The sequence below is a fragment of the Heliconius melpomene genome, chromosome 14, assembly GCF_056956725.1.
Source record: "Heliconius melpomene rosina isolate 202511_hmr_F chromosome 14, ASM5695672v1, whole genome shotgun sequence".
Classification (NCBI taxonomy): Eukaryota; Metazoa; Arthropoda; class Insecta; order Lepidoptera; family Nymphalidae; genus Heliconius; species Heliconius melpomene.
The window spans coordinates 4,686,341-4,702,155 of NC_140402.1; the positions used below are offsets into that span (position 1 = coordinate 4,686,341).

The 15,815-nt window shown below is 31.6% G+C and overlaps 1 protein-coding gene across 1 annotated transcript in view; it reads left to right on the top strand.

The window, feature by feature from the left end:
- The first annotated feature begins 13,699 nt into the window (after positions 1-13,699).
- Dh44-R2 (Diuretic hormone 44 receptor 2) overlaps positions 13,700-15,815 on the top strand; it is a 166,282-nt gene continuing 164,166 nt past the window's right edge. Inside the window, exon 1 of the mRNA XM_085197033.1 lies at positions 13,700-13,743. The gene's annotated coding sequence lies outside the window, so the exon portion shown is untranslated. The remainder of the gene's footprint in view (positions 13,744-15,815) is intronic.

The window sequence follows — 15,815 nt, forward strand, 5'->3', positions numbered from 1 at the left end:
ATGAGGGATATAAAGTGTTAAGGGTTTGGAGCGAAATGGAAAAGTAAAGATTTTTCATATCTTAAAATTTGTAGTTTTGGTTGTTTTTTTTGATCCAATCTAATATTACATTTTCATCATTAGGTTCCATTTTTTTTCTGTAGGTACTATGGGTTATTATATATTATTAGTAATATTAATAAAAAGTTCATGCAAGGGGCCATAAAAAATATAAAAATATACAAAGATCAGCCGTTTAAACAATAGATATATTTTGATTTATTTGGAGGATAATAAAAGACAAAAAAATAATATTTTCGTTATTTTTAAATAGTTGAATAAGCACCATCTGCTGCCATGACAAGATCTTTTACAAAGAAACCCCTAACTATACATATAAATTGTAAGTCTTATTATACTAAGAGCTTGGAAGTTATAAGATTTTGGTAATGACACCCCAACCAGCACTTCGTCACGTATTTTATGAGCTTGCGGACTATTAAAACTCGTGACGGAATTTTTATACTGTCAGGAGAATATTAAAAATAATTAGGATTCTTCATAAGTGGTCGACAGGAAATCCGGTCGTCGTTTTGGTTTATTTATTTACTTAGGATAAAAATATATTTTAGAATCCTTAAAATTTTTATTAATAAATAAAATAATAAAATGAAAAGGAGAAGATAAGCTTTTCTTTGTTTTCCTAAGGCAGAAGTGACCTGGGTATCTAATGTTATGATACTCACACTAGATTCTCAAGTACCCTCTGCCATGGCATGACACGTTCACCTTAAGACACTTCCGTTTCTTAATGCCCGCTAAATTCTGATTTGAGTGTATTTGTGTGTTGAGTAACGGAACTCAACGACGAGTTTTTCCTCGTGGCTAGAGCAGAAAATGAAAATAAATAATATATATTTCATTTATTCATTCATTCAAATATGAGAACAGAAAAAACTGAGAACAATATTAGGTCAAAGAAAAACAGTCATCAGCTTAAGAACATGATGTTTCAGATTTAATAAATTAATTTTTCCACAAGCTTAGTGGGAATTACAAGAAGAAATGAAACTTTGCTCGTTCAGTGAACGTGATGAAACGCTGATGTAGATACTTACAAACCAGAGGCCAAGGGCTGTTATTACGGAGGCGTAAGATATTATAATTATAATTTAAGTTCTACTTTTGCTGTCACATTTGAAGAGTTCTTCAATATTTTAAACACCTGTCTGAAAGGTTATTAAAATAGTGGAATAAATATATTTATATTTTTTTAACATTTTTAAAGTGTTATTCTATACTTAGGACCAGTTTAGGTTCTCGTCTTATATGAAGCACTAACATCTCGCCAGAAAAGCTTCATGTTTTTCCTGAAGTAGTACTTTAATCTTTCATCTCTTTGTTTCTCAGAATTTTCTTGCTTAAGCACTTTTGTTTGGTGCTTTTGTAGCTTACATTCTTTCTTTTTTTTCTCTCTCCGTCTTTTCCCTTTACCCTTACCCTTGTCGCTGCTTCCTTCATACAATTCCTAAGGTTCTCCCAGTATACCTCAGTATTTCCATTTCTATTCTTATTCAAGAAGCTAGGAATCAGTGAATCTGGATATGCTGTCTATGTACATAATATTTAGTAAATCCTTTTTTTTAAATAAAAATAAAAATAATAATATAGCGGAATTAGAACCTGCGCCTCTTGGAAGTCTTCCAAGTAAAGTAATAAATTCTTATTATTTTAACGAAAACATGATTGAGAATTGCAAATAGACATTTTCACATCCTCCTACGTAATTTTACTTTGTATAAACTGTATGGCAATAATTTAAAACAATATAGCCCAGGGGAGGTTTTTGTTAGCTCGCTTAAAAAAATATCCAAGCATCAAAGGTAGAAGATACTAGGGTGAAGCAATGATTGTGAGGGAATGATCGTAGCCAGTTCGAATCTTACATAACATAAAATTCTTTATTATGGATAGAACGAGAAGGATGTGATAAATAACTAACTAACTATATTATTGTATAATGTTTATGTAGATTGAGGCCAGTCTTGGCGCAGTGGCACCAAGTGTGCTGTAAAATCGACTGGTTGTCGGTTCGAGGAATTGAAAATATTTATTTAAATTTATATTTTCATTTTTCGCTCTGGTGTAGAGGCGAAGTGCGGTGTTTAGTTCCGCCACTCACGCATTGCCTCCGGAATTGGCGGAAAATGGGGAACGAGTTAACTAAATTTATTTTAATTTATATAAGATCTTATATTAATTTGGAATTTTTAACCTCTATGTACAATGGAATCATTTATTTAACCTGTGATAGATTAATAACGTCGTTTTATTCAAGTGACAGGTGATATAACAAGATTTTCATATTAATCCGCTGCCTGTCACGTTCGTTTACTTACCACATCATTTGGTTTTCCTATATTGGGAAATCTCGAGGAAACATATTTTAAGCTATAGTTGATATTTTATTGATGGGAATTTTGTATATATAATATTTTTTATAAAATTAGGTTCACCCTTTATACGGTATATAGCAGGGTAGGCAGAGGGAACCTAGTCTTAAGAGACATCATCGACCCAGGCATTGCTTGTTGAGTGCCAGAATTTAACGTTGAGCCTTTTGGTTTTTGTCCTGTTACCAGCAAAGAAAGGAAAGCATTATCTAAGCGTCTCAGTCAATGGGAACTTCTCCTTTTATATACATATATACCTAACTATATGATATTTTAATATAAATATCAAAAAGGTTTTGAACATTAAAAAAGTTTTTATTATTATGAATTTACTTAATTTAACTGATGAAATATTTTTTATATTTTGACTACTTTACTTTTTTTAATATTGAATAAAAAAAATAATTATTACCTACTAGTACCTAAGAAATTCCACTTTATACCCTTTTTTAATTTACTACTAAATGAAAACGATAAAGGAAGCGATCCATCCTTTCTAAGATAAATTTTAAATCAAACTCGATACTTTAAGTGCTAGCTTTTAAACTGTGTAAACGTCTAAGTGCTCATTCAAGCATTAAGAAGAACCTTACTACGTTAAAATAAGTACAAAGTTCTCTCGAGCTAGATAGATTATAATAAGTTATTTGTGAATACAGAATATCTTTTCTTCTTTTTTTACCTTAAAAATAGGATATTTTTCGTGATACTTATATTTTCACAATATTAAACGCAAATATATTAATTAAAATATAGATTATTAGTATGAGATAAGTACTTAGATAATCTATTAGGACACACTTCATTTTATCAACTGAACATATTATTTTTTGCCAATAAAATAACCAATCGAAAATACTGAGAAAAAAACTATGATACTATAAAATATATAGAGAAATATAGTGAAATTATATAGTGAAAATAAGTGATCGTATTTTTAATATTATACATATATTTTACCCTCATATGTGGGCCAGCGACTCAGAGGAAGGCCGCTAACGAGATCGCAAGATCATATAGCTAGGTTGGCTGGTCACTCTTGGACTAAAATTGCTCAAAATAGGGAACGTTGGTAAGCATTGGAGGAGGCCTTCACCTGAAAAGGGGTTCTTGCAAACAATTATCAAAAATGAAAAAACTAAAAACTACATTCTTTTTCGTTAATAACTTTCTTAGCAAGAAATAAAAGGGTTTTGTTATTTATTTTTTTTTATTTATTTATTTACATGTATTTTGACAGTTTAAGCTACAGTATATCAACTATTGTTTTCTTTTCGTTACCGGGGTAGCCACAGCGAATGGAGCGCCAAACGTTGCACTCTCTGCTATATCTCATGCACTGTCATCAACCTCTTCAAAGGTACCTTCCGGTCCTCATACTTTTTACGTGACCTTCCTGCAGTATTATTGATAGTGTGTTTTCGAAGGTCAACCGTCAACAGCGTGAAATTGAAAGAAAAATCTACGCAAATTTTTAAATATTTTCCGTGTGAACCAGTTAACTTTCGTCGGCATTTTTATTTTATCAGTTGCTAACAAGAATTTTAGCTGTCGTTAGATGAATGTAATACGAGTAGAGTTAGAGTAGATTAGTTGAAAGACCAAATTATTAAACTTTAACTTTCAGCCATAGTATGTACGTATATCCCGCATATAATAGGGTAGCTAGAAGGAACTCGAAAACCTATTGTTAAGGCACTCCGTTTCCATTAAGACACTTTCACTCAATATAGTACGAGTATGTATGTAAATCTGATAATATATATATATATATATATATATATATATATATATATATATATAAATAAATATTACGACTATAAGAATGTTATTTTTTGCCATCAAAAGAGTTTATTTTATGAATCCTTTAAGTTTAAATAGTTATAGTACAAATTCCGAAGGTAACTTTGTAAAAAAGAATGTGAAAAATTATTTAAATCCAAAATTTAACGACGACGCGACGTATAATAACCATCACGGAAAAAAAGATGCCATTAACAGGAATGAGGCCCGTTTTACAGAATGAGAACACGTTTACTTCCTAGCTTAAAAAAAAATGATATTTCATATTATATCTAGAAGTCATCATAGCGCAGCGGCACAAGGCTGTGACTGTAACGCGACGGTTGTGAGTTCGATCCCCACTCGAGGAAGTGAAATATTTATTTACGTTCATATTTCCATTTCTTCGCTCTGGTGTCGAGGCAACGCATAGAGTCCCGCCACTCACAAAATGTCTTAACACGAGGTTCCTTCTCCACTGTGTGCGGGAAACAGCGTGAAAATGTATAATAAATATATATTCATAGTAATTACAAATCTTCACAGTATTTCTTTTCATTTGTAGACTCTTCCTTTTTAAGTCTCTAAACTAAATTATAAAAATAAATATTTTTCTTATTTTAGCTAAATATAAGTATAGGCTCGTTACTCAATGAAAACAGGTTATAGCGTTAAAGACAAATTGTGATGGATCGTAGTGATTCAGCATTTTGGATAAGCAGAAGAGTAACGTTATAATATGAGCTTCCGAATCCAGAAAAAGGTAACAGTTAATTAATATTTTATCTTTACAATGTTAAATATATCTTTTATATTATTAATATTTAGAATGAATCGTGAAAATTTATAATTTATTATTTTTAAAAATATGAAAATGATTTTTTAATTTAGAAGCCACTTCTTTTGATATTTGCACTAGATCCCTGATATATTTAATGTTTTCATTTCTACGCTCTGGTGTCAATACAAAGAATGTCTTAACTCTAGGCTTCGTTTGGCTACCTTGCTTCAAGTGTAAAGCTGAAAAAAAAACCATTTTTACGCATTATCCTAAACCACATTATGTTTTAGGATAATGCGTAAAATTGAGAAAAATAAAGAAAATAAACATACAGGTAAATATATATCTATAGTATCATAGGAATATAAAAATATAGAGGTAACTGAGACTAACTGCCTCACGTGTTTCTGACAAGTTGCAAACAACGATGGCTCGGACAGTGCTCGAGAAGCTAGAACTTATTGTCAAACTTTCTTCCATATCTTCAAGACTTCTATATTATTCTGTTATTTTTATTTTTGTTCCTTTTGAAGTTGTAGTTCGAGGCCAAGTGACGCAAGGCACAAGCTCGTGACTGCTACGTGTGTAATCACGATTGATGTGGGTTCGGTTCCTACTCGGAGAAATGAAATATTAAATATTTTAATTTTCCCGGTTTGATAATGAGGAAAAGAACGGCGTTGAGTTCCGCCACTTAACACGCAATGCCGCCAGAAATCGGAGAAAAGTGTAAATAAAAAATAAATAAATCAAGTTCTCTCTGAATCCCGTCCACAGCAGGGTAGGCAGAGAGGACATAGTGTTAATACACTCCGTTCCCCACTTTCCGCCGAATTTTAGCATCTTTGTGTATTAATTAGGCTAAATCTGGAATGTTTAAGCATCGCCCTCTTCGCACAGTCACGTTTCATTTGAGAGCTCAGCGTCGTGTGTTAACCTTCTCAACGAATGTGAGGCAAACGACAATCTCAGCACAAACAACTTGTTGAAATATCGATTTTCCGCATTCACCAGTGAAAATAACGGAAAAATTTACAAGAGCAAAGATCAATCAGTCACGTTTACACTTTAATTGACGAAATCTCGTTGTTTCTTTATCTATATATATAAAAAATAAGGTGTCTGTCTTTGATTACAAAATAACCAAGTTTTTCCAAATGCATATAGTAAATTATAGGACACCAAAACACTTAAAACAATTAAAAAATTTGTCTGCTTGTCCGAGTTAATCTCAATCAATCTTTTTTTTTAAATATACTTACTTAAAAAATCGTATAGTTTAAACGGGAGAAGTCACCATTATTATATTTTTTTTTATCAAATTAAGCTTATATAGTTAATGGAAAAGTAATTTAAAATTTTAAAACCGCAATCTATTTCTTTTCATATCTAGCAATTGTTAAGCTTATAAAAGTTTATAATATAAGCTGTCACCGACGTTGAAGTCCACTTTAGAAACTAAGAATATTTTTTCCACAAAATGTGAATATAAAACGTTTTTATATATATATTTTTAATATTTTTTACAAATATTTATCTATTTATTTTATCCATTTTCATTATTTACTTATTTCATTACATAATCCGTAGTAACACTCGTTTTAGAGCTTTAATTTTGTGATGCAAATACATAAAACAATATTTATTATATATGTCATACATATACTTTTAACTTATTCAAATATTTATATTTTTTAGCTTAACGCTGAATCCTGTACACAGCAGGGTAGGTAGAGGGGACCTAGTGTTAAGATACTGCAGGCATTGCGTGTTGAGCGACGGGCTTTGCCTCGACACCAGAGCGAAGAAATGGAAATATAAATGTAAATTAATATTTTATTTCCTCGAGTGGGGATCGTACCCACAACCAGTCGCGTTTACAGGCACACCTTGTGCCCCTGCACCAAGACTGGCCTCTAATATTTATTGTTAGATATCTTCAATTTCACATAGCAATAAGAAATTAGTTCTTGATTTAGACGTTGTCGATATATTAAGAATTAAACTTATTTCTATTGGTATAAAGTTCAAATCTACAAGGAAAACAAACAACAAACATTTCTGAAATGAATAACAAAAAATATCGTTATATTTTGCTCTGAAATCGCGTAGTAAAAATGAATCAAAATATATTTATGAATCGACAAGATATCTATTGACGTCAATGCATAGAAAGAAAATAGAAACTATGAAGTACTTCAATATAATAAATCTTCCAATATTTATCTACGTATTTTACAATTTATAATACGAAAATTTTTGGATACTTTTTAGGGTTCCGTACCGCAAAAGGTAAGAACGGAACCCTTATAGGACCACTTTGTTGTCTCTCTATCCGTCTATTAAGAACATTTTCTCGAGATCTCGTGAAGGTATGGCTTGGACCCTTGTCCCACCGTCGAAAGAGTGTTTTTTTATATTTTTAAATATGTAAAATTTATTCTTCTTATATAAAAAAAATATTTTGTATTACTACTGACTTTCAATATCTATATATATAAAAGGACTTGTCCTCACTGACTGAGGTAAGACGCACGCACAGCCGTAACCGCTGATGGTAGAAACGTTAAATTTGGACAAAAGTTTACTTTCATAATCTGGACATCCACTTAGAAGGGATTATGAAAAATTTTAACCCTAAAGGGGTGAAATAGGGGTTCAAAGTTTGTATGGAAAAATCTTTAAATCGCCACCTATTTTTATAAACATGTTTATATATATATACTAGCGGACGCGCGCAGCTTCGCCCGCTTATTTGCCCTTTTAGGGGTGAATCCTAATAAACCATGAAACACATGTTCAATGAATTAATTTTAAGAGTTTAAATTTCAAATCTTATAAAAGTCGGTGGCGATTTAAAAATTTTTCCATACAAACTTTCGACCCCAAAAACAACTCCTTAGAAGTCGAATATTGTAAATTCCCGTCTTAGCGAGCACCTACGTCCTATAAGTAACTCCTATGCAAAATTTGAGATTCCTAACACATGTAGTTTCTGAGATTTCGTGATGAGTGAGTGACCTTTCGATTTTATATATATAAGATAATTATAATTAATATAATTAAACACATGTTTCATGGTTTTCTAGAATTCACACCCTAAGGGTGCAAATAAGGGGTTGAAGTTTGTATGGGAAAATTCTTAAATCGCCACCGATTTTTATAAAATTTGATATTTAGACTCTTAAAAATATTTAATTGAACATATGTTTCATGGTTTTCTAGAATTCACATTCGGTGCAAATAAGGGGTTGAAAGTTTGTATGGAAAAATCTTAAAATCGCCACCTATTTTTATAAAATTTGAAATTTAGGCTCTTAAAAATATTTCATTGAACACATGTTTCATGGGTTATTAGAATTCACCCTTAAATACGCAAGCGAAGCTGCGCGCGTCCGCTAGTTATTTTATAATTGTAACGCAATCATATATATGCATAATATTTACATATGTTTTCTAGTGGACGAGGCGAAAGAGGTATGTAGAGACCGTAGAGTTTGGCGCTCCGTTCTCTCTGATTACCCCCCTAGGGATAAAGCGTGAAGTTAAATTAATTTACGTTAAGTTTTTATCTTTTCTAGTACTTTTCCTATAGATTTTACACAATTAAAACTGTGGAGAACACAGTACTACAGTTAACTTGCCTAAAGCACTTCAAGTTACGCAAGAGGCTCGGGTTCAAGGTAGCCAGATGCTATGTTAAAATTTTGCTACAGAAATTTAATATGCTTCTAAGCTGGAAATACTACTTGAAAGTATAACATTCTTATATTATTATGTTCAAATTGAAAAGCTAAGAATTTAAGCGATTTATATAAAAATTGTAGAAGAGGAAGAAAATATAAAGGACAGTCGTAGCGCAAAGGACAGGTTATGGGTTCAGTTCCCATTCGACGATATCATATACGAGTATTTAGTATTTTTATATACTTTGGCGGAAAATAGAGAGCGGAGTGTCTTAACAGTAGGCTCCGTCTGACTACCTTGCTCAATGAGGGATACAGCGTGAAGCTGAAAAAAAAATAAAAAAAATAGTAAGTGGTCATATTATTGACATGTTGAGTTCATATTATTTAGACAAATTTATATTTTCGAAATACAATTCAGTATATAGTAAAAATTGAATATTTAAAAAAAATTGTACGAGCACAAAAAAGACAATAGCATGTCCATTTGAAGTAACAAATAATAATCAATAAGAAAAATGTTTAAATCATCACCGATTTTTATAAAATTAGAAATTTAGACTCTTAAAAACGTTTCATTGAACACGTTTCGTGGTTTATTAGAATTCACTCTTAAATAAGCACGCGAAGCTGCGCGCGTCCGCTAGTTTAAAATAAAATAACTATAGCAAAGACTATTCCGCACATAGCAGAGTAGGCAGTGGGAACCTGGGAACCCAATGTGTATCTGTGACACTCCGTTCTTATTTACAGCGTGAATCTAAAAAAAAACATAACTAATTAAAATTAATGTGTTATTTTTTTTAGACTTTGGACCAATTGATCATCAGATGTGACAATAAGGACTGACAAGCAAAACTTTCCAAGGGGGATGCCCAGAACACAAGGGAGTCGTCAGAATAGAATGAACTATAGTTAAAATTAAATTTTATGCCAATAAACTTAGTATATACATTATATTATTTTTCATACATTGTTACAGTTCCGTCGGCTAGTACATTTAAATAATTTTATATATAAATGTATTCATACAATTATTGATATATTTAAAAAACAAACTAGATTTTATTATTTTCTTTTTTATTTTCTATATAAATAATAATATTAAATTTATTTTTCTTTTATATATACTTATTGTGTTTTTAATGTTTTTAAACTGAATAATATATATTTGGCATAATTAAAACCAAATGACATTTGTGAGTGAATGTGTATAGAGGTTTGTATGTAATAGAGTTGGATGCTTTAAAATAATAAAATGAAAGTATAATATAGCTGTTTTCTGTCTTTTTATTTACATTTAACTTGAAATATGATTATTTAAACCTTAAAAATATCTACCATTTTTTTTTATTTGGAAAACGTACAAGTTTGACTGGTTGTAGGTCCGATTCCTACTCGAGGAAATCGATATTTCCATTTCTATTTAAATTTATATTTCCATTTCTCTGCTCTGGTGTCGAGCAGAGAAATGGAAATACAATGCCTGCAGAATTCGACGAAAAGTGGGGAACGGAGAGCCTTCACACTAGGCTTTGTCTGCCTACAAATAAAATATTCTAAAATGCATCTCTTTTATTAATAAAATTCATGATATTGGGTAGTCGATATTGTATTATTACATTTATTACAATTTTGTAATGGTGTTTTGTCAGTTTCCTGATCTGGGATCTTCCCTTATTTTACAAAACCCTTTCGCCCATCCAAATTCAAGCCATTGCGTATCTACTGGCAGCATTCAACGCCGCCAGTACTTGCCAGGCCGGGATGATGAAAATTCCCCCTCCGAGTCGAACTGTCATTTTATTATTAAATACTAAAATAAATATTACTAAATACTACCAATATAAACGCTATAAAATTTTCTCTGACTTTATAGAAACTTCTACACACAAATTGAATTAAGTCTTAAAATGTTATTTCATCGCGAATTTAGTATGTTTGCGTAACAAGCACACCAGCCAAGCATCTGGGAATGAGAACAATCGCGCGAGGGCGTTGATTATTCTATTAAAACTTATGTAGAACTCATTGACAACTTAAAACAAAGTTAAGCTGAAACGCGTGAATGTGCGTGTTGACTTTAGTAAGTACTTCTACTTACCTATTGATTATTTGTCTTATGTAGGTAGATATATAGGAAGGAAAGGAAATTGTTTAATTTGTTGATATTTTAACTATAGCGGTGCAAAGTTAATGTTTTCAAAATTGTTATTTAGTGCTGAGTAGATGAAAAAACAGTATTTTTTATTTGCGAAGGAATGAAAATATTCATAAATAATAATTCAGTCCTCCCGAGTGGTGACCGAACTCACAACCTTCGCCTGCGCTACACCGGCCTCTAATGAATCTAGCTATACTAAATTAAATCAAGTAATTATTACTTACATAATCGAGATACAGACATTAAAAAATACAGTCGAATTACAACCTCCTTTTCTTACAGAAGTCGGTTAAAAACACCCCAACGAGACCTTGGATGGATTCGACTGTAAGACCTAATTGCCACGCCGTCGCTTCGCTCCATTACTCCATTCGACAACGGAAATTGGTAGTACCGGGACCTTTTCTGTATTTTGCTTCCGTTAAAATAACACAATTTGGCAAGTCTGAGGAGAGAAGCCGCTATTTCTGATTTATCAAAAAAATATTTTTTATATATTAATGTTTGAAATATTTCTATATTTAGAAATTCCGAGATGTGGTCCAAAGCATTTTATTTTAAAAGGTAGAGCGTAGTTATGAAAGAAAAGTCTAGTTTTACTAAAGTGTTTTCTTGTAATTTACATTTTATTTTAAGACCAGCCGTCGCGGCATAAGTATAAGTGAGTGAATGCAAACGTGACAGGTTGCTGGTTCGATTTCCACTTGAGGAAATTAAATATTTTCATTTCCGCCTTTCAACACATAATGGCTCGAAAATTCATTGGAAAGTGGGGAATGGATTGTCTTGGCACAAGGTTCCCTGTGTCTACCTTGCTATATGCAGGATACAGTTTAAAGCTGATTTTAGTTTTGTTATAATAAACACAAGAAGAGAAATAATAAACCAGATATCTGATATGAAAGCTAGAGCTGTGTTAAGATTCTGTTAATATTTAATTGTTAAGCTTCAGTTCGCAAGAAATAATGTACATAAATATTTTATTTCGTAGTAATTTTATATAACACTAGCGGACGCGCGCAGCTTCGCTTGCGTATATAGGGGTGAATTCTAATAAATCGTGAAACATGTGTTTAATGAAATATTTTTAAGAGTCTAAATTTCAAATTTTATAAAAATCGGTGGTGATTTGAAGATTTTTCCATACAAACTTTCAACCCCTTATTTACACCCCTAGGGGATGAATTAAAATAAACCACGAAACATCTGTTCAATGGTATATTTTTAAGAGTCTAAGTTTAAAATTTTATAAAAATCGGTGGCGATTTAAAGGTTTTTCCATACAAACTTTCAACCCCATATTGGCACCCTTAGGGGAAAAATTCTAAAAAAACGTGAAACACATGTTCAATTAAATATTTTTAACAGTCTGAATTCCAAATTTTATAAAAATCGGTGGCGATTCAAAGATTTTTCCATACAAACTTTCAACCCCTTATTTGCACCCTTAGGAGGAGAATTCTAGAAAACGATGAAACACGTGTTCAATTAAATACTTTCAAAAATCTAAATTTCAAATTTTATAAAAATCGGTGCTGATTTAAATTTTTTTCCATACAAACTTTCCACCCCTATTTCACCCCTTTAGGGTTATAATTTTACAAAATCCCTTCTTAGTGGATGTCCAGATTACGAAAGTAAACATCTGTCCAAATCTCACATTTCTACCATCAGCGGTTACGGCTGTGTGTGCGTCTTACCTCAGTCAGTGAGGACAAGTCCTTTTATATATATAGATAGACTAGCGGACGCGCGCAGCTTCGCTTGCGTATTTAGGGGGAATTCTAATAACCCATGAAACATGTGTTCAATGATATATTTTTAAGAGTCTAAATTTCAAATTTTATAAAAATCGGTGGCGGTTTGAAGATTTTTCCATATAAACTTTCAACCTCTTATTTGCACCCTTAGGGGGTGAATTCTAGAAAACCATTAAACATGTGTTTAATTATATACGTTTAAGAGTCTGAATTTCAAATTTTATAAAAATTGGTGACGATTTAAAAAAAACCTATACAAAGTTTCAACCCCTTATTTGCACCCTTAGGGGGAGAATTCTAGAAAACGATGAAACACGTGTTCAATTAAATACTTTTAAAAATCTAAATTTCAAATTTTATAAAAATCGGTGACGATTTAAAATTTTTTCCATACAAACTTTGAACACCTATTTCACCCCTTTAGGGTTAAAGTTTTTCAAAATCCCTTCTTAGTGGATGTCCAGATTACTAAAGTAAATATCTGTCCAAATTTCACGTTTCTACGCACAGCAGTTACGGCCGTGCGTGCGTCTTACCTCAGTCAGTGAGGACCAATCCTTTTATATATATAGATTTTAGATTTTTAGACACAAATAAGAATAAATTTAGATATATTTTTTTCAGCTTTACTGCTATAGGAGCTTCTATAGGAGGGAGGGGGAAGTGTTGGGACACTCCGTGTAGGAAACTATTATTTATATTTATAGTTTATTTAATATGTGTCATTTATATATTTCAATATTGCAATTTATTTATCACTTGTCATACATACATTTAATAGAATTTACATATTTTATATTACATATTCGTATTTAGTATGTTTATATGAAAGCGCCCGCCAGCCGTCGACTGAACCGGTACGGTGTTCTAACATTTACGTCTACCCTCTTGTCGATGGTACATTTTACAACTAGTCGATGCTTGACACTCGATATGCTTTACATACGTTCCATTGTTTTGTCAGTTATTTGTTAATATCATTGTAATTATTGTGTTCTTTTATATATATATGTTTGTGGTTGACTTTGTTGTATATATATATATATATATATATATATATATATATATATATATATATATATATATATATATATATGTATCTACATATTAAGTGGTGTGGTTAAACTCAGTGCTAAACGTGAGTAGACTTTTATTATCCACCATCAACTCAACACTATCACTCCGTTTCCACTTTCTGCCAGATGATTGCCGGAATTCAACGCCGAGCTTCACTTTGTTATTATAAAGTTAAGCAAATATTGAAATTTAAATAACTTTTCAGTGGGTGTGTTCTTTAATTAATTAATTACAATAAGCATTTCATATGAAATTTAGTATTATTATTATTTTTAAGATTCACGGTGTATCCCGCATCACAGCACGGTGGGCAGAGGGAACCTATGTTAAGACCTTCCGTACCCATTTTCCGCCGAATTCTGGAGGCATTGCATGTTGAGTGACGGAACTCAACGCCGCGCTGTGTTTCGATATATTTTAATAAATATTTAATTTTAATATATATTTTAATAAATATTTAATTTCTTCGACCGGGAATTGAACCCATAACTTGTCGCGTTTACAGTCACAAGCTAGTATCTGCGCTACGACTGCCTTTTTAGTGTGTTCTATATATAATTAATATTATTATTAATAACCAAGTAATATCAGTGAAATTAGTATTAATTTATTTGGCTGTTGATTGTCATTTTCCGCGTCGACGCACACTTTCATTAAATATGGAGCATGTTTATTTGCAACCCTCACTTAGTGGAATATTTTATGTAAGGAAGGAAAGTAGAGTTATTAAGAAATTATTTTTAAACATTTTTTTCATAAGCGTGATACTATAAACGCGACAGGTTGTGGGTTCGATTCCCACTCGAAGAAATGAAATATTCAATATTATCATTTTCTCGCTTTGTCATCATCATCATCATCATCATCCGGAATTCGACGAAAGTAGGAAACGGAAGTGTCTTAATGGGATCAAAGTGTCTTAACAAATACAGCCTGAAGCTGAAGAAAAAGTAAAAAAAAAGTCATTTTTCAAGTAAAATTTTAAAGGCCCAATCTAATAAATGAAACATTAATATCCTTCATAAAAATCAAAATAAATCAGATAAAGGCTTTGCGTGTTGCGTGGCAGAACTAAACGCTGCGAAAGGAAGAAATGAAATTATTTATAAATAAATAATAAAAATATTAATAAATAAAATTCGAGTGAGAATCGCATCCACAACGGTCGCGTTACAGTCAAACGCTTGTGTCCCTGCGCTACTGCGCCCTCTAGGTACGTTAGGTACGATAATATTAACCCTAGGTTCCCACCGCCTACTCTACTATATGCAAGAAACAGCATGAAGCTTAAAAATATATTAATATATACTTACTAGTGGACCCGGACGCGGCTACGCCTGCTTCAACTGTAAGAATATTTATTAAATATATTCATTAAATTATTTTCTATTCTCAATAGAATTAGTAAGAGAATATAAGCTCAAATAATCAAAAAGAATAATAAGTAGATACACATTATTAGAAAAAATTATCTGAGTTATTGAAATGAACTAACAAAAGGATTAAAAGTAACTAAAGGATAGGTATTCTTAATATTAGAAAAAGTACCTAAAGTTTTCCGTACGTGCGTACATAGATATCGACTCTACGAAATAACTAAACATTTCTCTCTATTAAGTAGGATAATTTTAGCGGGCAATATCAAATAAAATAAGAAGAGAATCAAAGTGTATTTTAAATTAATTATAAACAACAAATAAAGTTTGAAAATGTATGAAAATTTATAAAACCGTCAACGTCATCTGCCCGTTCGCGTCGGTCATACTGTGCCGCCCGCTAGGTGGCTAGGTCATTTGGAATCAGTGACATCTCCTTAATTATTTATTAGTATGTTATACAGTAAACTATAATTTCAATCTAGATAAAATGTTAAGAGTGACTATTATATTTATTTTCATAAGGATGAATGTCAAAATGTCGCGGTAACGGTTGCGTAGCGACGCGACGGTTGTTATTAACATGGCAGAATAAATTGCATGTCAAATTAGAAAGTACTTTAAAATATATTAGTATATATGTGTAATGTAATGTTATATAGCCTATAGCACTTCTGAAGAATGCAGCTTTCATACAAAACAAAAACAATGAAAATCGGACCAGTAGATCCAGAGATCTTAGCGTTCAAACAAACAA